The sequence below is a fragment of the Ambystoma mexicanum genome, chromosome 1q (assembly GCF_040938575.1).
Source record: "Ambystoma mexicanum isolate Mex_15411 chromosome 1q, UKY_AmexF1_1, whole genome shotgun sequence".
NCBI classification, from domain to species: domain Eukaryota; kingdom Metazoa; phylum Chordata; class Amphibia; order Caudata; family Ambystomatidae; genus Ambystoma; species Ambystoma mexicanum.
This window is the reverse complement of record NC_090922.1, coordinates 93,824,407-93,846,546: the sequence shown is the minus strand read 5'-3', so window position 1 is coordinate 93,846,546 and position 22,140 is coordinate 93,824,407. Positions and strand designations below refer to the sequence as shown.

The window sequence follows — 22,140 nt, the reverse complement described above, 5'->3', positions numbered from 1 at the left end:
CATCCAGATCTCTGGTTCCGGTGGATATCGGAGGACTATTTAAATAGGTGGGTTTTCAGGAGTTTTCGAAATTGGAGGTGATTTTCGTGGCTTCTCAGAGTTATCGGAAGGGCATTCCATATCTGAGCCGCCTTTACTGTGAACGATCTGCCCATACCGGATTTGAGTATACAAGATACTTAGGAACAACCATCAACCCTAGTATAAATGACGATTCAATGACGAAAAAACTCCTAAATAGTTACAAATTATTAACAGCGCAAGGCACCATTGTACAGGAAAGATACGGGAAATGTTCTTGCGAACCTATAAACATTTTTTACTAAAGCAAAGTAACTCCAATTCTCACATATGGCGCAGAGAATATGTTTGGGTGCGACCATAAAATATGGGCACGGTGTGAAGGTCTTTTCTAGAAGAGAATTCTGCAGATTCCACAAAGGACACCAACAGCATGTGTGTTGTATGAAGTGGGGATCTCCACACTCAACACAAGAATCACATGGAACAAATTAGCACTGTTCAGGAAGACGTATGAAGAAGCAAATCTGCCCTCCGTCAAAATCTTGACAGAAAAAAAAGGCACAAAGGCAATCAGCACTGAGTGACTGGAAGCGACAGTGCAAAGAGATCCTAACACAATTGGGTTCAGACGAGCAAACATTATGGTACAATCCAGGCCTGGTGAAAAGAAAACTATTAGACTTGGATTGGATAGAAATCTGTGAGAAAAGATCAACTCAAAAATGCATGGAAAACACTCCGCCAGAAGCCAAAAGACGCAACACGCTCCCGAATTATCTAATCCCATCACCCTGTAAACGGTTAAGAAGATTGTACTTAAAATTTCGTCTGAACATGTACGAAACAAAAGAAATCTTAAAACATCGAAGGATGATCTCAGCAAGAAATTCCAAATGCAGGATGTGTGCAAAAGAAGAAAATTTAAAACATCTGGTCTTGTTTTGCGCCGAATTAAAAGATCAACGGGAAAAATGTTTAGGGAAGGAGAAGATTCGATTCCAGACGTACAATCCTGAGGAATGGTGGAAGCATCTTCATATTGGTGAAAGCAAATCCTTGAGGATTGCAGTGACGAGATTCCTTGAACAAATACAAATTTGACTAGAGGTGACATCAGCACACTTTGAGGATGAGGTTTCCCTGCATGATAGAACTGAGGGCTGATGATGCCATAAATGTCACAAAAAGACATCTATCAAGTCTATATAGAATAGAAATGTCTGATGTTTAAATACTGTCTCAAACAAAAAGGAACCAGATGAAACTTACCATTTGTTTTAAGACGTGGAAGAAAAGTGACAAGTTCTTGTGAAGTTTTTTTAAATTTTCAAAAGTTTTTAAAAAGTAAACGAAATAAAAAAAATCTTTTAAAAAAAGTGCTGCGTATAGACGCCCTCATGTACGAGCCCGGTAGTAGAGCAAAGCCCCTCAGGGATGTCCCCGTTACAAGAGCCTTGCGGACCCTCCGCGGTGTAACTGGGAGGGCCTTGTGACCCCTCGGCCTGTTGGCCGGTAGCTCCGAGAGCCTCAGCCTCTTTGCTGGTCTTAGGACCTGGAAGGCCCCTCCCACTTGGGCTCTTCCCTGGGAAGGAGTCACCCTTGCAGGATGCGTAGGAGAACAGGGCATCTACCTTGGGCCTGGTCTTCCTCCTCACAAGTCTATGTCCTCTGGAGCTCCCTCAACCTGGCCAAACAATTCTTGAGAGCTTGCAGGGTCATCACATCGCACGCAGAACAGCCGTGGTCGGGGCCAAGGATCAGACGTGGGGAAGGAACCCTTGCAGGCCATGACAACTGGTGAAATCCGCTGTCACATTGACATGTGCCTGGGGTGGGGGGCCACGCCCCCGCGCAAATCTAAATTTAAAGGAGAAGACTGTTTTCTGGTGAAAAAGGTTCAGTTTCCCATCCGTAGTGAGGGACGTCCATATAGTATGGAGGAAAGGGGACGGCACGTAGGAGTACGCCTTTTATATATGTTTGAGCAGCTTGGTTTACTCTGGATTCAGAGTACATACTGTGTCTTGCTGCACCCACCTAGTAGTATCTTGAAGACTATCAGAGCTACGTGTATCCAGTGGAATGCTTTTGGGACACACAATGCATCCCATTTGAAGGCATTTGACTTGGAGCTCCTTAACTTTCTCTTGGAAGTCTGATAGATCTTAGCGTGCAGCTCCACTAGGTTTACTATTGGTGGGACACAAACTAAGTCAGCCCCTTTAGGTTTTCTGGCATTCCTCACCAGGTTTGAGAATTTTGTTCTTGATCTGACCCATGTCTTGGGAATTTTGAATTCTCTATTTTTTGCTGGTTTATTTAATTTAATTATGGCGAAAAGAAAGGCGACATCCGGCCTCACTCCCCACACTGCTACTAAGAGCAAGTCCGTAATATGCTAAAAATAAGGCGCAAATATACTTATAAATGCAACCCTAATAAGGGTGAAATGTCTGTCTTGGGTTGATTAAGCTGTGTATAAAGTAGCACTTACCTTTTCGACGAAGACAATTTCCTGGAGAAAAAGGTCTGCATCTGAGCCCATTTGCATACCCACAATGCCGTCCTGTTGTGGCTAGAAACGGGGGTGAACCTCCAGCGATGGCTACTACTAGGTGGCGTTGTGGAATGAGTGACCTGGCTCAAATAGACTTTCCTTTATAGATAAAATACGATACATTACACACCGTAAGGAACAAGTTACTTACCTGTAACTGTTGTTCTCCAGCATGGGTCTGGCATGGATTCACATGCTCATGAATATTCCCCGTCGTCAGGCTGGGAATCCTCGGTAAAGAAAAAATCAGTATCAGTTTCGTTTCTGATCCGTCTTTCGTAGTAGTAACCAATCACTGATCTCTGCGTCACACTGACCACAGCCAATAACTGCCCTCTACCCAAGCCCCGCCTCTGGCAGCCATCCTCAGATTTGGTAGCACGTGAAGAGGCAGTATGACCAAGTGAAGAGCCGCAGAGGGGTAGGCGGGAGGGTTCGCATGTGAATCCATGCCAGACCCATGCTGGAGAACAACAGTTACAGGTAAGTAACTTGTTCCTTCTCCAGCATGGGGTCTGGCATGGATTTGCATGCTCATGAATATAAGAATAAATAGCAGTACACACATGCACAACCACGGGGGGTGGTAAAAGGCTCAACATTAAGCAATACAAAACTCAACATTAAGCATCTCTTACCTCCGCACCAGGCTCACCTTAAGCGAACAGGTTGCCCAGCACTGCTTGGCCGACCCTGGACTCCTCCCTGGAATCCCGATCGACGCAGTAGAATCTCGTGAAGGTGTGCGTCGACCTCCACGTAGCAGCCCTGCAGATGTCCAGCAGGGGCACACCAGATAAGAACGCCGTAGTAGCAGCGATCGCTCTGGTCGAATGGGCTCTCGGACGGCCTGGCAGCGGTCAGATAGCCAACCGGTGACAGTGCATGATGCAGCCGGAGAGCCATCTGGAAATCGAAGACTTCGAGAGAGCCTTCCCTTGATTCACAGGTCCAAAGTTCACAAACAGCTGTGATGTCCTCCGGAAACTCTTCGTGCGGTCCACGTAGAACTTCAGCGCTCTAGCCACATCCAGCGAGTGCAAAGTCCTCTCGGACGGCGACAAAGGAGACGGGAAGAAAACAGGTAACACCAAGGGCTCGTTAAGATGGAAGTCCGACGGCACCTTGGGCATAAAGGAGGGGTGCGTCCTAAGCACCACCCTCGAGGCATGGAAAGTCAAGTACGGTGCTTTGCAGGATAGGGCCTGGATCTCTCCCACTCGTCGTGCGGAAGTAATGGCCACCAGGAATGCAGTCTTCCACGACACAAACTTCATCGGTGCGGAGTGCATCGGCTCGAATGGGGGCCCCATGAGCCTGGTCAGCACCATGTTAAGTTCCCACGACTTCACCGGCGGGAACGACCGGAACAGTCCTTTCATAAACTCTTTTACCAGTCGATGGGACCACAGGGACGTCCGTCCTGTGGTTCTGGTATATCTGGAGATCGCCGCCAGATGAATCTTAATGGAGGCATGGGCTAGCCCAGCCTTCGCCAGCGATAGCAGGTACGGCAGCACTTGAGGGGCCATCATCCATAGGGGGTTGATCTTCTGTGCTCGGCACCAGAAAGAGAACCTCATCCACTTATGACCGTAGCATTTGAGAGCCGGGGACGCCCTTACCTTTGCAAGAACCTCTCTGCAATCGGCCAGTATATCGTAGCCTCCAAACTCTAGCGCTGCAGGAGCCAAGCCTGCAGGCTCAGCGACGCTGGGTCATGGTGGAAGATGGCGCCTCCTTCTCTGGAGAGAAGGTCCGCCGACAGCTTGATGGGACGGGACGTTGACAAGTCCGAAGGTCCGGGAACCAGATCTGCCTCGGCCACGCCGGTGCGACTAGGATCATCCTGCACCGGGACCTCTTCAGCTGGCTGATGAGTCGAAGCAGCAACGGCAACGGAGGGAACGCATACAGGTATAGGCCGTCCCAGGGGAACGAGAACGCATCGCCCATGCTTCTCGGCTGGGGAAACCTGCTGGCGAACCTCTTGCACTTAGAGTTCGTCGCTGGTGCGAACAGGTCGATTTGGGGTTTGCCCCATCGTTGGAAGAGTTGATCCACCTGATCCTGGCGCAGTTCCCACTTGTGACACGCGCGGAGCTCCCTGCTGAGCGAGTCGGCGATGGTGTTGCTTTCTCCTGCCAGGTGGAAGGGAACCAGGAACATCCCCTGGGCGACCGCCCAGTGCCACAGATCCTGTGCCTCCTTGGATAGGGCTGGGGATCTGGTGCCTCCCTGCTTCCGTATGTAAAACATTGTCGTGGTGTTGTCCGTGAAGATCCGCACCACCTTGCCCTTGAGCGACGGGAGGAACGATTTGAGAGCCCAGAACACGGCTCCGAGTTCCAGGACGTTGATGTGCAGGAGCCTCTCCTCCGGGAGCCAGAGGCCTCTTGCATGGAGATCTCCGGTGTGGGCGCCCCAACCTCCCAGGGAGGCGTCCGTCGTCACCGTCTCCTGGTATGCCGGCGCCTGAAAGTCCTTGCCCGCCGTGAGGTGCGCTCGAACGCCCCACCACTGAATCGCCCGGCGGAACACCTCGTTGAGGGGGACCCTGTCTTCGAAGGTGCCCGTCGCCTGCATCCAACGGGCGTCGAGAAATTCTTGAAGAGGGCGCATCCGTAGTCTGCAGAGGCGCACCAGGTAGATGCAAGAGGACATCATCCCCAGGAGGGACTTGATGGACCTCACCCTGGCCACGTCCGTGGCTAGCAGGCGCTGCACTTTGCCTAGAATGGTCTTCGTCCGTTCTTCCGACGGGGCCGCCAGGCGCCTCACTGTATCTAGCTTCGCTCCCAGAAACAGGGCCACCTGCGACGGTACCAGGTGGGACTTCGGGTAGTTTATGGTGAATCCTAGGTCTGTGAGTAGCTGGACGGTCCTCGCGGTGTGTTCGACGGCGAGTTCCCTCGTCCTTGAGCGGATGAGCCAGCCGTCCAGGTAGGAGTAGACGTGAATCCCCTGCAGGCGCATCCGCGCTGCCACTGGTGCTAGGCACTTGGTAAAGACCCTGGGGGCCGACTTCAATCCGAACGGCAGTGCTCTGAATTGGTAGTGGCGTCCCTGGACGACGAACCTGAGGAACTTTTGAGGATGGGAACGTGGAAGTAAGCATCCTCCAGGTCCAACGACAATAGAAATTCGCCTTCCTCCAGCTGTCCCAGTACGTGCTGGAGGGTGACCATCCTGAACTTTTGTGATCTGATGTATTTGTTCAAACGACGAAGGTCCAGGATGGGGCGCCAGCCGCCAGTCTTCTTCCTGACGAGGAAGTACCTTGAGTACACCCCGGAGCCTCTTCGGGACAAGCTCGATGGCGCCTTTCCTGAGCATCGCCCGTACTTCCAACAGCAGTTGCAGGACGTGATTTTCCTTCCTGGGCACAGGTGGAACGTGAGGGCACTTCTTCAGGAATTCGATAGAGTGTCCTCTTGACAGGGTATCCAGCACCCAACGGTCGGTGGAGATGGACTTCCACACGCCGATGAAATTCGTCAGCTGGCCTCCCATCAGGGTGCTTCGGTGGGGGCCCGAGACCACGGCCGGTTCAGTCCTGCTTGGAGGTGGAGGCCTTGCCGCCCTGGCCACCTTGCCGACGGCGGCGAGGCGCTCCCTGCTTGCCGCGACCCCTGTAGGCCTCCTGAGACGAGGAGCGTGCCGCCTGGCGGTAGGACGAGCCACCGCTGGATCCCTTGGAGGCACCCTGTCTGCCTCCGGAGCTCCGAAAGGGCCGTCGTTGCTGAAGGGCTCCTAGGGCGCCGGCCGTCTCCGTGTCCGTTTTTATGGCTTGGAGGGATTCGTCCACCGCCTTCCCGAACAAGTTGCTGCTGTCGAACGGCATGTCCAACACCCTGGTCTGGAGGTCCTGACGGAAGTCGGTCGCCCGGAGCCAACCCCGTCGTCGTAGGCAAACACCGTTGCCCAGCTGGCGGAACCCGGTATCGCCAATATCGGTTGCCACCGTTATGGCGTGGTCCGACGCCACCTCGCCCTCTTGCAGTATTTCCAGGACCTCTTGTCGTCCGGCAGGAAGTCCAATATGGGGGCCAGCTTAAACCAGAGCTCCCTGTCGTAACGGGCCACGATCGCCAGGGCGTTGGCCGCTTTGATCGTTGTCGACGAAATGACCCGCCGCCCCATGGCGTCCAACTTCTTTCCCTCGCCGTCCGGCGGGGAATTCGACGTCGAGGCTCCTGACCCCGCCGCTTTCTTCTTCGCCGCCGCAACGACCGAGTCTGGCGTTGGCTGGGCCCTGAGGCACAGGGGAGCGGTTTCGGGGACCTGATACTTCTTCTCGTACCGGTCCCGTTTGGCTGGTGCCGTGGAGGGGTTTTTGAGAACCGACAGGCCCTCCTCCCAGATGCCATCGATTAGGGGCACCGCGATGACCATCTTCCTCTTGGCCTCCCGGCGCTGATAGAGGAAACCTTCCTTTTTGTGCTCCTCCGGGCAGAGCTGGAACAATTCGGACGCCCTGGCGATCATGGCGTGGAATGAGCCAATCTCGTCGGGCGGCGAGGCCCGTGCGACGGGAGACCCGTTCCGTCGTCGTCGCCCTCAGAACCCGTCGTCAAGCCCAACGCACCGTCATCTCCCGACTCGTGGGAGGACGAGGAGGGAACTGTAGGCCTTACGGGGGGCGAGCGGAGGAGAGGGTTGGGTCCGTCGTTTGTTCTGAGGACTTCCCGACGGGCCAGGTTGCCGGTCCTCCGGCCTGGGCCGCGGGAATCTCGTCCTTATCTCAGAGCATAAGGACTGGATGGCAGACAAAATGGCCGCTGAGCCATCCTGAGGCCTAGGATCCGGCTGCGCCGGAAGGGAAGGCCGCTCTTCCCCACCATCGTCGTCTTCCTCGGTTATCTCCCGAGGATCTTCCTGACGGGATCGAACCTTCTCGAAAGTCGCCCGTTGGACTTCGAGGTTCCTCATGGCCTCGGTCAGTTCCTCCTCTGAGGCTGACTCCGAGCTCAAGGAGGGCACCGTGCCCCCCCTCGCTTCTTCCATCATGGCGGCCACGACGATGGGCTGAAAAGAGGATTCCCTCCTTGGCGGCAGGGAAACTCTAGTCCCGGAGGCAGTCGCCAAGCCGGCAGAGACACCGCCAGCGGAAAGAGTCGCCGCGATAGCCTCGATAGAGGCCTTCGCCTGCTGGGTAGGAACCTTCACCACCTTAGGTGCGTCCCGGGCCTTCTCCTTTGGGGGAGGGGCGACGCCTTGCTCCCCCTTTTTCAAGATCGGACGGGGCTTCTCCCGAAGCTTACCCGGGGTCTCAGACTTTCTCTTCCCCGAACCGGCACGTTGGCTCGTGGTTGACGGCGCCGGGGAAGGTGCGCACTGCCTGGCGACCGAAGAGCCCGACCTTTCGGCGCTCCCGGAGCCAGCGTACTCGCGGCGCTTGGCCTGGTGTTGGGCCCCCGTCGCCGGGGCGCCCGCACAGGACTTAGAAGCCCACTAGGACCCTTTCTTCTTCTCACCCGTCGAGCCCTTCTCCAACCAGCTTGCGAGACGGGATCGACGGTCCCTCATGGTCCACTCCGACAAGTTCTTGCTGGCAGTCCTTCACTACATGAGTCTTGTCCCCATGAAGACAGTAGAGGCATCGCAAATGTTTGTCTTCCTTAAACACATTCTGCAGCCCGCATCCAGGGCAGTTGCGAAACAGCTTGGGTCCGGGCGACGAACTCACATCCTGGGCCATCTCGAAGTAGGCCGTGAATCTTCTGAAATCCTCCAAGAAGTTGATTCGACGAAATCTTCACCCTTGAGGGGCGTAGGAAAATCCTGCAACGGGTAGCCGTTAACGGGAGTAGAAACGGTGGAGCTTGAGGCTCGATTAACCGAAAAAAAAGGTAAAAATTCACCTGAAAAAGCACAAAACACGCAGTAAAAGCTCGAAAGCTAAGCACGAGGACTCCCAACACTTGAACGTGCGGTAAAAATCTGAAGATGGCTGTCAGAGGCAGGGCTTAGGTAGAGGGCAGTCATTGGCTGTGGTCAGTATGACGCAGAGATCAGTGATTGGTTACTACTACGAAAGACAGATCAGAAACGAAACTGATACCGATTTTTTCTTTACCGAGGATTCCCAGCCTGATGACGGGGAATATTCATGAGCATGTGAATCCATGCCAGACCCCATGCTGGAGAAGAGACTTTTTACTCCTTCCATGATTGCCTTAATGACAGGAACTTTCCACCAGGAAACCTTTGCTTTGAGAAGTGGTGTATCTGGATAGAGCCACTAGCCCAGAGTCTAGTAAGTGGAGCATGTAATGAAGAATGTGTGATGAGTACATTCGATTGTGTTTACCTTGTTTGACTGGCACCATATTACAAATCTTTTCCATTTGTTAAAATGACAGTGTCTGGTTTCCGTGTCTCCTTTAGGATTTCCATACCCATCAGAGGTAGTTTTAAACGGCCAAAGTCTAGGGCTGCAGGAGCCAAGCTGCCAGGTACATAGACTGAGTGTGTGGGTGGAACACTGTCCCCCCCTGTGCTGTGAGAGCATGTTGCAGGGGCACGGGAGTTTGATTGGATCGCACATTGTCAGTTTGCACAGATGTGGAAACCAAGGTTGTCTCGCCCACATAGGAGCAACTAGGATTAGTGTCAGTTGTTCCTGGTGCATCTTGTTCACTAACCTGCTCAGTAGCATTGTTGGGGGAAAAATGTAGGCAAGTTACCCTACCAGTTCATCCACAGGGTATTCCCCTTGGACCAGTGTTGGGCTAACCTGGATGCGAAGTCTGGGCATTACATGTTTTGGCTTGTGGCAAACAAGTCTAAAGAGGCCCATAGAGAGAAGATATTGTTTAAGATATTTCCGTCGAGTTGCCACTCGTGCTCTTTGGGCAGAGGATATCCGCTTAATGAGTCTGCCAGAGAGTTGAGTTCCCCTCGAACATGTTGCTACACTAGGAACATGCCCTGCTTGAGTACCCACTTCAAAACGTTGGTTCTAGCCTGGACAGACTATGAGAGTGTGTGTCCCCCTTCTCGTTTATGTAAAACATGGCAGTGGTGTCGTCTGTGAGGACTTGTACTGTCTGACCTGACAGATGCACTTGGAAAGCTTGCAGGACTTTGAGCACTGCTAGTAGCTCCAACAGGTTTATGTGAGAGATGCATCTGTTGTGACAATTGCTTGCACTAGAGGGTTGTGAGAAGGTTTTCCCTTTAGCACGTTTTCCTTTGTCCACCACTGCAGCCCTCGAACTAGGGTTAGCAAAACAAACACTAGATCGTCCCACTGACCGCTTGCTTGAGACCACTGTTTTGCTAACCACTCTTGCATTCGGTGCATGCGCAGTGGTGTGTAAAGAATCAGGTAAAAGCATGACGCCATCATTCCAAGCAAGCTCATTGCTTTGCATACTGTTATTTGGCGACCGACTAGATACTGAGGTATTTTTGCAGTATGTTTTGCACTTTTTCGTTTGACGAAAAGACTAGACCCTCTTCTGTCTTTATGACAGCCCCTAAGAACTGTTTTGTCTTGCTTGGAACGAGACTATTTTTTCTCGCTGATTGAGAATCCCAATTGAAACAGGAGATTGATTGTTCTCCGAGTATTTTGCTTTAAAATTTGGGGTGTGGGGATTCCCCTGTTATCAGCCAGCTGTCCAGATATGGGTACACAGGGATTGATTCTCTGCGTAGATGCGCTGCCACTACCGCTAGCACCTTGGTGAATACCTTGGGAGCGGAGGCTATGCCGAAGGGTAGCACGTTGAATTGGTAGTGTTGGTTAGCTATTTTGAAGCGCAAGAATCTTCCCTGTGCTGGGAACATTGAAATATGAAAGCATGCATCTTTCATATTCAAGGTTGCCATGTAGTCCCCGCTTTTTCATCAGTTGGATTACTTCCTGTAGCGTGGTCATGCGGAATTGTTGTGGCTTGACATAGGTGTTTGCAGGGCGCATTTTTAGGTCTTTTTTGCAGCACAAGATAGCACCTCGTTTTCCTGGTTTGCCGGTACGATTTCTATGGCGTCCTTTAGTAGCAGTGCTTTGACCTCTTCCAACAGGATGAGTTCTACTTGTGAAGTCTGTCTTGGCAGGTGGTTGGTTTTTGAATTCGCTCTATGCAATAACCCCCTGCCACGGTGGAAAGTACCCACTTGTCCGACGTGATCCCCTCCCATGCAAGGGTAAAGTGTGAAATACGACCTCTTACTGGAGTGGCATGGGAAAGAACCTGTAGCGCATGGTTATTGCTTAAGATGGGTTGAGCCCCCTCTTGAGGAGGAGGATGTACCCCTACTTCTAGACCTTCTTTGGCCCCTTTGAAAACCCCGTTGAGTGGACTGCCCTTGTGAAGAACCAGAGGACGAACTTTGCCCACCGTGGTTCTAGTTAGAGGACCGCTGGAGTTCTGTCCTCTAAACGGGCGTGTGTTTGAGCCTCCTCGCTGCCCAAAGGGTTCGTTAGTGAGCTGTCCCAGGGATTTGAGGGAATCCTATTCCTCCTTTGTGCTTTTAAGTGCATCCTCAACTGCTTTGCCAAATAAAGCGTTGGGCTCAATGGGCATGTTTAAGAGGGTAGCCTGGGTCTCCAATTTGAAACCAGATTGACAGGGCCATGCATGGCGTTTTGATTAGGGTGCCTTCTGCCCCAATGCTCCTTGCGTTGTCTGCTGCGTCTAGGTTATTTTTAAGGATGCAGCTTGCTACCTGTGTCCCCTGAGTGATGGTGTGTGAGAGCTGCGTTTTTAGGGGCTCCGGGACTGAGTCAATTTGTTGTGTGATCTCGTAACACTTGTGGCAATTATAGCTGGCTAATAGAGTATTATTATTAGCTATTCTTGTTTGATAGGCAGCCGAGGAAGCTAATTTCCTGCCCAGGGTGTAGATTTCTTTGCTCTCCTTGTCAGGCGGGGCTTCGGCTGAGGCCAGAGGGGTTAAAGCTCTCTTTCCTGTGGTGGTGACTACTAGAGAGACAGGTTTTCGCTGCCCCCTGATGTATAAGGAGTCTGAGAGGGCAGGTCTAAATATCATTGCGATGCATGATTGACTGCCCATGTCATATTGGGGCTAAGCAGAGAGGGCTGAATAAGTCTCTGGACCGATTGAAGCAAGGGGATAAACTGTGCTGCAGATTTTTTATCCCCAAGGATGTCCTCCGCAAAGTCTTTATCGACCTGGGCTTCCTGGGTATCAATCTTAAAGTGCTCTGCAGCCTTTACGAGCAGGTCATTGTATTGCAGTTGGTGGTCTACCGGGGAGTCAGCCACTGGTGGGTCTGTGTGCTCTGGGGATTGGATGATGTATACGTCGTCATCATCATCATCATCAGTATTGGTCCAAGTCCCCTGTGTCCCCTTGGTCCTCTGGGTCTGAATGTGAGCCAGGGTCATGTGAGCCTTGAGTGTCACAATAATATGTGTCTTGACTAGGAGTGTACCGAATAGTACATTTACTATTCGACCGAATAGTTGACCCAAGTATTCGGTCGGCCGATTAGTTACCGAATAGTAGATTACTACTGGAAATGTGTCAATATATGCATAACAAGCCAACACTGTTGTCTTTGCCAATGCTTGTTTTAACAGAACTTCAGTGAAGGACCTGCTTATAAATAGATCATAGCTGTAACTAAGCTTTAGAAGGTGAGGGTCCTGAGGAGATATTATGGGCACTGCTTGTGGTGGAGAGGGGAGGGGAGGAGGGTGAGAGCGCTGCTTTCAGTCCTCTGCCAGCCCCTTCTAGCTGTTCATATGTGGACATGTGAATTCTTTTGCAGGCAGTGAATTGGCCTGCCTTGCACGTAACAAAGAAGCTGTTCTGGCTGATGTCGCTCAATTGAGACGCACGCCGGCAAAAGTGGGAACTGGTCCAGAATATTTTCCTTGTTTTGCATAATGTATGCCTGACTCAATGCTGCTCAGCATTTTGGTTTGCCTTGTATATGATGCCTGCTCTCCTTCAAAGCCCGTTGGTCTGTTTGAAGCCTTCGAGCTCTTGGTCCTCTTCCTTCAGTCTCCATGACTAGACACCCGCCTTCCCTCGGGAATGCTCATTTCAGGCAAGGCTCAACATCTCTCCTCCTCTGTAAAGACTTTGCTGAGTGGGCATCCACCAGTCTTCGTGGAGTGTGGTGGATCATTCTAGAAGCGTCAGAACCCCTACCTTGGTTCAACAATCCCTCCTCGCCCTGACACTGTTCTCTTGTAGGTGTTGTACTCGTTTTGTTTTGCCGCACACTTGCCCCTTGCACTTACCCCTCCTTCACTGCTCCTTGCACTTAGCTGACCTGAATGTTCCAAGGCTGCTAGGATCAGTCCCTTACCACCCCCCCCTACCCCCATGACTTTCTCCATATGCAGCCAGGAAGTGACAGTTAACTAACAAGTCTGCACCCTCCCAGAGACACCCAGCGTGCAGCCTTTTTCCCCTTTGATCTGCTCACAGATGTTCTCTCTCTGTGGGAATCCCCTCTTTCAGATTTAGGCACGGTGTTGGAAACTGACTGTTCCATGGGTCGATGGCCCATAGGACAGGGAATGTTCGGACCTTCCTTTCCACACCGCATGTGGCTTATCCATTGAGTCATGGGGGATGTGCTTGGTGTGATGCGAACTGGGAATGCTTGAGCAGCTGGGTGTCTTCCCCGTAGCAGAAACACTGGCCTGTCTGCTGGGCTCGGGGGCACTCACACGCAGAAATCTGCTGGATCCCGATCTACCTCTGCGTCACTCGGGACGCTGACGCTGCAATAACTGGAGGCTCCCTCGACGTCCATAGAGGCCTCGGCCTGCATGGCATGGTGGGCCCAGCGTTTAGTCTTGTGGTCCTTTGAAGTTTTGGGCCTGAACAGTTTGCAAGACTTGCACTGTTTTTTGGCGTGGTCCTTAAGAAGGCAGAGGTTACCAAGGCATAAATTCGTTTTGCATAACTGATTAGCCAAAATTGCTAAGTGTTAGGGAGCATTCTCTTTCTATGGCTAATTTCCCTCACCTAATGAGTCCCCCCCAGCAGCTTTGCTGGATTTTTGGAGTTTACTTTTTCCACCTGGTAAGAGTGTGAGCTTCCCCCCACTCTTACCTGTGTTTTGCCATGTGTATTTTGACTGTTTTTGTGATTGCGGACTCTGGAGTACACCACCTCAGTAGCCCCACTCTTTCGTGTGTACACAGCACCTTCAGTGCAGTAACATAGGGTTGTCTCTTAGGCTACCCATCGACTCCATTTTCCGGGGCTGACTACTGTCCCCCAGAAAAGGGTAAAGTTGTCATTAACTTTACATAGTCACTTTTAACCACGGACCAGTGCACCCCATTTTATATGGAGTATTGTTAAGGGTTAATTCTTATCCCTTTTTATCTGTGCCTCTTGGAGTATTGTTTTGCTCCCTTAACATTAAGACTTGGCTGGTGGCAGTGGTACCTACCCCAATTTTCCTACTGCGGTTATATTATATAACGTGGTAACGTTTTAGGCTATTTTAGTAGCCTCAAACTTTAAACACGCTTGCCCAAATACTTTTTATTTCGGCTCTGGTTGGGTTTAATCGCCATTTCTTTTTTTTAACATCCTTCTTGGGTCTTTCGTTGCGCGGCAAACCAGGTTTGCCTCCTTTGTTCGCTGACCTTTTGGCGGGCCTCTGACCAGAAGCCCTCCTTTGATGTCTGGGTGTCTAGGTGGGCTGAATGTGAGGGAGGGGTGTATTCACCCCCTGCACAGGGTCTCCTTGGAGACCCAAGTCGCACTTTGTGTTGATAGGCTGAGGCGGTTGTCCGGGCTGGACAACCCCCCTGCTGAGTGATTGACAGCCAGGCTGTGCGAATGGGGGATTTTGGCATAAAAGGCAGGACTCTTGGGCTGGAATGCAGAGTCGCCACTGGAACTGCAAGGAACTGAAGAGAAGCGGAGAAGACGACGGCTGCTGCAAGCCAGGATCCCGGTGAAGCCCTGCTGCAGTCCTGAGCTATCTACCCGTCAACAACAAGAGAAGATCCAGTCCGGAGTCTTCTTTCCTTGAGCCTGGTGGGATCAACCAGCTCACCCTTTCTTCAGTCTGAGCATCCTCTCCTGGGTCGAAATCACTGCTGTGCTGTATTGGTCCCGATAGCATTCAAAAGAGCCCTCCTGATTTAAAGGAGCACACCTTTTATTCAATGTCGTCTTTTTCGCTGCTGCTGGCCTCATCCCTGGGTAGTGCAGATCGCTCCAGACGTCGTCCTTGTCCCCACGACTGAAGCCGCAGGAACCGTGAATCTGCAGAAACTACCAGAAACAACTGCTGTGGCACCAGCTTTTCTCCAACGGAATAAGGTACTGTGCACATTTGGTTGTCGACTCACCATCCGGAATCGGGGTGAACCCTTTTACTCCACGAAGATTTATACTTTCTTCCCTCCCTCTTATAACTTTTCCTTCCATTTGACAATATCCAAGTACTCTTACCATCTCGAATCTTGAACTGTTCAACGTGTGATCCTCGGCAACTGAGTATCTGCTCCATTGACACTGGTGCAGGCCTACTGACTTTAATCTGTATCTTTCAACAAGTCCTCCGATTCCCTTGCCTAGACAAAAATATTGCCTGCGATTTTATCCCCTTTTCCCTGGTTTGAAATTCTAAAGTACAAAGTGTGTTTTATCTTTGTGAGCAGTTCTATCCGCGGGTACGCGTTAGTATCGCAACACTGGTCTGTCAAATCCTACTGTACTTACCTTGAATTGCTGGAACAAGTGGAAGTGGTTCTGTGTGGTGTATTTTACATGAGGTTTTGAATTTATAGAAGTGAAGTGTTTTATGAACGGATGGTTTTAAATAAATGTACTTCTATTTTTTACCTGAAACCTTGAGTCATTGTTTGCTTGAGTCACAGTAATTGCGGTCCTTTGAGTAATCTCTACTACTGCTCATTTACTATTGAGAAGTCTGGCTGCTCCGCTACTGCTACCACTTTAACAGTGTAGTACAGGCTTGTACCAAAGGTGAACTTGTATTACCACTTGTGGTCTTAATTGTGTGTAGTGGTCCCTAAGGGCACTGCACAGGATTCTGCCCAACGCCAAGTAAAAAACAATTGATTAGCAATCCAACCTAAATGATTAGTAGTTTTGATATCTTTATTTTTAAAAGGACGAGCAGTTAATTGCAACTTGGCAATTGCCTAAATAAAGCGCAGTTTCAAGTAACAATGTTTTACAGAGGTAATCTCTGGGCCTTTTTAACAATGCAGCGCAGGCGCAATTCATTTATCACATGGATATTCAAACAATGTTTAGAAGGTCTCATGCATGCAGGTTGTTATCCGTGAGGGACAACTTCTAGCAAAAGGCTGGCAATAATGTATCTCCAGCTAATCATCGGGCAGGAGAAATATCATAGCACAGAGCCCCACACCGAGAACACAGCCTGCAGGCATATGCCTTCTAAATGCTCTTTGAATCGTGGGACGGCAGCAAATCACTGCAGTCCAGTGGTGGGGTCGGGGTCTTTCCACTTTTTCCAAGCCTGGGAGGGTCCACCAGCAACTGTCCCCATGTTGGTAGTCAGGAATCTTATGACATTGCAACATACTTCGGATATTCCATACTTTAAATGCATACTTTGTAGTGCACACATTACACACATAAGATGCATTTACTGGAGCCCTTCAGGCCATAAACCTTCTAGAAACTGATGAGGCCCAATGAAGGTGATCACTTTGTTGCCTTTTAAGCCGGGTGGCTTTAGAATAGACCGTTGCTGCTAAAGAAGGATCAAAAGCTTCTCAGTGGAAGTTTAGTGTTTCAGTTCCCCGCTGTTCGGCAGTCTTGTGATAATCTGTGGTATTAACACCCCTCCCCCCACTCACTCCCTGGCTGTATTTCTTTGTCTTCATTAGAATGTGTATTTGGTTGTATTATTTCATTTGTATTTATTTGTTCTATTTAATTAAGTGTAAAAGTTACTTGTAAACTGTAAAAAACTTTAAAAAAAAATCAAAAAAATCAATGTTTGCAGACACTTTCTCCACTCCAGGCTAAGGGGCCCCCAAACATTGAAATGGGCCTGCATGAGCCATGACAAATCTTCAGCTGGCCCTGCTGCAGTCTGACGCTTCAAAGACATTTAGAAGTCCTCATGACTGTAGGTTGCGTTTTCAGTGCCAGGACGACAATTAGCAAATGGCTGGGAAGAGTATATCTTCTACCAATCATCGGGCAGGAAACATATTATTTCCAGACACTTGATAACACACAACCTCTTGATAATACAATATGCAGGCAGACCCGCCTAACCTCACCAGATTCTGTGTCTTATTTTTAAGTAGTTGTCTCCTTTTTCAATATAGGGAAACGCAAGGACCGAGAATACAGTCATTATAGAAGCTGGGCTGCAGAAATCACAGGGTTTTTGATTTTCAAATCTAGGCAGATCTGCCTGCAGGCATATGACCTTGTAAATGTTGTTTGAAGGACGATGTGAAGACAAATCACTGTATTCCTACGTTTCAAAGAACATTAAGAAGGAAATGCCTTCAGGCAGAGGGGCACTTGTGCCCCCCCTTTCCGTTCTCGTTGAACAACAGGGGCAGGAGTGTCATTTTGCAACCAAAAGGAATCCGGATTGATTGACATGCTATTTGAATCACTCCGGCTGGCCTCCTCTCCTGTTGGTTCTGGCTTAGTGAAGTATTAACATGCATCTTGAAAAAATAGCAAGTGCTTCTCACTTCAAAGGGGGCTGGGAGACTGCCTTATTGTGGTAAGCCTTGATTGGGGGTAGGTGGTGGACAGGTCAAACAGTTTGAGGCCGAGCTGTCGGGGAAGTAGGAATTACATAGGCAGAATACTGCAAGGAGAGCCCAGCAGTTTAGGCGACTGTTCTAGGTTTAGACCTGCCTATAAATGCTGTGGCTCCCCCCCCCCCCCAATTCCCGCTGGTAAATGGGTTTTTAAAAAGGTGGATGGATCCAGCCCCCTCGCTTCGCAGTATGGGAATTTCTGGCCACCATCGTGAAATTTGGTTCTGCCCTTGTAACGAAAATCAAAACTTGCCACCTACCTACATACCTACAGGCAGTGGCACACCGTGCAGAGGGGCAGGGGGGGCCAAGCCGGCCACCACAGGCTCTTTTGCCAGCATGACCAGGATTTTTGTCACTGACTGGGACACCTCTCCCATTTGGCACTGCACCACAATGAGGGTGCCCAACGGGAAAGGTGTCCCGCTGGGAGGGCAATGTGTGCTGAGCAATTCCTGCTCAGCATGGTCATTGTCCTGGCAGCAGGTCACCTGACCCTTTCCAAACGGGAGAGGGTCACGCTGCCAGCAGGACAATGTCCCAAGGTCCATGAGCTAATGTGAGCCATTAGGCACTGATGGAAGGGGGGGGGGACCTATTAGCAGCAGTGACCTTTGTCCCTTTAGAAATGTGCATGGGAGGGAGTGATCAGCATTGAGAAGAGTACATCATACTGCAGGCTTTATCCAGGGGGGATTTGTTAGGCTAACATGAATCTGCATGATGTTAACGTGACTTTGCATGAAGGATGGGGAGAATACAACAAACGCCATCCTCTTATTGCTCAATATATTTCTAGAATGATGTATACAGTGTAAAGTTAATTATGAAAGGGTCGTTCATTATTATCTAATGTGCTTTGCTTCCAAGGCATTGCTTTAAATAAAGTATTATTTAAGTGCATGAAATGCAAAGTGGCAGTGTGAGCCCCTCACTAATAACACAGCCCAAGGCTTTCTAAATGTTTTTTGAAACACGGGATGGCAGCAAATGACTGTAGTACCACGCTTCAAAGAACATTGAGAAGGCAGTAAGCCTGCAGAGTGTTTTATCAGTGCAGGGTCCGTGGGTGCCCCGCACTGATAAAATAGCCTGATAAGATGTTCTGAACCGTTCTTTGAAGCGCGGGACGGCAACAAATCACTGCAGGCCACGCTTCAAAGAACATTAGGAAGACCAGCCCCCTGCACTAATCACATAGCCTACAGCCCAGGGATCTTCATTACTTACCCACGGCATCCACGATGGCTGGGCAGCCGAGCTGTGACTTGAGCTGTCTCTTCCGTTCTCGGGCCTCTGCACATGGGCTCCTCTGTGCATGTCTTGCAGCCTGGAGCCTCTCCCCCTCTGCCTCGCCTGTGCGCTCTGCACCACAAGCACAGCACAGCACAGGCCAGGCTAAGTAAACATGAAACCACCTTCTAGAAATCATGTCGCAGTTTGTGCGACATGATTATTGAAATAAAAAGCAAATCGGGAGTATTGTATCGCAAAATGCGCTGTGATGCGATATCGCTTCTTTCATGCCTTGGTTACACACCCGGTGTGAATCCTTCCAGGGAAACATCCTCTACAGGAAGGACAGAATTTAAAAAGGAGTATTTTCCATCATGTTAGCAGATGGCAGCTTGGCGAAATAAATGGCAATATAGGGGAACATGCATTCTCTTACTGAGACTGGAATATGAACCCCCCCAACCCCCGCTCTCCCTGCTGTGCAGAGCCTAGGCCCCTTGGGACCTTGAAAGGCAGCAGGCAAAATTTGTCTAGACGGCAATCACTGTTGTCGACGGCTGGACTTGTCCTCAAAAGGGGTTGCCGAAGATCTTGCGGGAAATGGTTGTCAAAAGGACAGAACGAAAAACTAAGTTTAAACTTTTACCAAGTAATGGCGACAGCCAAGAAGGAACTCTGCGATATGCGTTCGACTACGATGGTAGAATAAAACTATCGGAGGGACCTAGACGAGTGAAGGACCATGGGTATGGTGGACTTCACATTAGGGATTGTATTACTGGCACGCCCTGTCGACATCCCTTTTCGAGTTTCAAAAAAATAAAATGTAATAGTCTGCGGCTACCACTCGATGTCAGCCTCAAGCCTCACACACACACCCCCCCCCCTTACGTCACATCTGGAGTCTAGGAGTAGCACGGTAGAGTCAAGAGGAGATTGTCGAGTCGTACTGCGCCCCCTGTTGAAAAAGTCTGAGCAGCTGGAAGGATAACTTTCAGATGAGGTATCTGTGGGAGAATGATAACCATTGAAACATAGGTTTTTTGACAGAGGATGTTTATAGGACAATTTTTAGAGTGGGACCCCATCTTAGAGGTAGCGTTTAGATGAGGTTTTCTTTATTTTCTTAAATAAAATATCTTGCTAAAACATGTCCTCTTCTCCGTCTATGTCCAATTTACCACACAGCCTAATACCAGAATAAGGGGGCGTTCAAGAGGTTCTAATCCTGCTAAGAACTCTGTGACTGAGACAGTCCCCTAGGGACATGCTTGGCACAAAACGCAAACCTGGAATATAAGGAGTGTTCATGGATCAAGAGCAGCGCAGACCTTAAAAGATGTAGATCTTGGGGGTGGTGAGATGATGAACAGCAATGGACCTCTTCATTTACTCCCCCCACCGTTTTCCTAGTTCTAGCTGTGGTTTAACTTTTAGTAGAAGTAGAATTGTGCAGAAGTCCAACAATTGACTGAAAAAGGGTCCATACACCCCCACCCCGGACATTGCGAGGATGCAAAACAATTAAAAATGCAGGGACCTTCCGAGTGACAAGAGGGCACACTCTAAAATCAGTTAAAACGTCCAGGGGAGAAATCCCCAAGACTCTTGAATGAATTTGTTATTCAAGTACAGAGTTCCAGTCAGTATGTTAAAGCTGCAGATTAAAGAACTACCTTGGCTAAGTGGGGGCGGAGGTACGGGGGTGGAAGGGGTTTCAGGGGGGTGGAAGGGGTGTCAGGGGGAGACATTAAGTCCAATCAGGACATGCCAGACAGTCAGTACAGAATATCCATAGTTCCAAGATAAATGTAAGGCACCATCAGGCGGAATCAAAGTTTGGAACAAAGGCAAACAAAAAACCAGCAGGTTCATAGCTCTAGAGGTAGACACCAAAGGCAAGGTCAGACAGAAAAACACTTTGGTACAAGGCAGACAATAAGCAGTTTACGGTTCCAGCAATTCACCAAAAACATGGTCAGGAGGAATCCGTGTTCGGTACAAGAGTAGACATTCAAAAGTAGCACTCTGAAATGCAGACTGGCTGGTTCGTCGTAGAGGCCAGTTATGCATGGACAGTCTTTTTGATGTGCACTCTTTATCTTGCTTCAGGTTTTTAAAGTCTACGATACACTACATACAGCCTGCTGACAGTGCATACTTGGTAACTTGGGGGGTTGTAGTCTAACAGTTCAGGTGCCATGGTAACCTCCAGCCTGTGAGAAACCAAAAATCTGACTGTGGAGAGTGTTGACCCCTACAGACTTAACCAGGCCAGGACTGAGGTGGAGTGAGCCTCTATTTTAGGTTTGTACTGCTGCTTTGCCCAGAAAGCTTTCAATTTTTGTTATTTTCTTCCCTTGCAACCTTATACTAGTGAAAACATATGTGCGTGAATATAGGATTTCAGGTCTCAGTGTGTTCAGTTCTTCCCGCTTTGTGACAACTGTTCTTTTCGAGTAATCTTCAGAAGTCTGCAATTTCACCAATAACCCTGAGGTTTAATTAAAAACAGACAGGGAAAGGGTTAGTTCCCTGATCCCGCTTGTGAATTGCATGAGTAATGATATTAACAAAAGGGGTGGTTAACCTAATAACTGATTCCAGGGAGTAGCAAGACTGTTGGAGCAGATTGCTTTAGGTAATGAGAGGATGTGGACAGTCGTTTAAGTGATCAGTGGCTAATACAAGACTGCCACCCTCCATTTGCAATGAATGTGCTCTTACACTTACTATGATCCTTTAGGTCTGTTAACTACCTCCCAATTTACTTGCCCATCAGGAAGCGAGTCACATTTGATTATATAAAACATCAATGGATCTGCGTGAGCATTTGAGGACTGCGGGCATGGACATGTGCTTTTCAGTGAACAATGTTAAGTGGAAGCTAGATTATAGGTGTTTGGCATTCTTCTGCTAGGTATGTTCATGGCAGACAGAGCATGGGGAGAAGATTGGCACTTGCATAATTCTGACTGCTTACTGTAATTCTATATAATAGCTCGTGTAACACCACATTGTGGTAGCAGTTTGGTAAAGATGTATTTTAGCACTATAAACTAAAACATTTTGTTTCAAGAGGTCAGTAACAAACACTGTCACAATTTGTGGTTGTATGCAGAAATGCAGTGATCTTAAATAGTTAACAATTGTCCCTATACATTATAGGTCAGAATGTGTGCATTGACAGCGATTTGTAGACATAGTATAGTTTCATAGGGGTGTACTCCCCAGGCATTTTATAAAACAACTTTCTGGGAATCCTATCATACTTTTCTCAGGATGTAATGTCTCTTGCATGTTGTGCTACTACTGGACAGATCCAAAAGCATCCAAATATATTACACATGGATTCAAAAGTCTTTTTGTGTTCGCTCCTCTGAAAAGATAATCAAGCCTGGTGGTTCAGCTTAAACATCAATAAGGTATGATTTAGCGTTCATATCGGACAAAATTGCAAACTCTGTTATCATGCAACATTCTTGTTTATACACAAGAGATGAAAAGACGACGACACAGTGACGAGCTGAACACGTTATTCATACATGTGGTGCTATTGTTGAAAGAGAATCCGAT

General features: G+C 49.3%; 1 protein-coding gene across 7 annotated transcripts in view; it reads right to left on the bottom strand.

The window, feature by feature from the left end:
- Positions 1–22,140, bottom strand: part of ANKRD11 (ankyrin repeat domain containing 11) — a 1,995,649-nt gene that overhangs the window by 105,738 nt on the left and 1,867,771 nt on the right. The window lies entirely within an intron of this gene.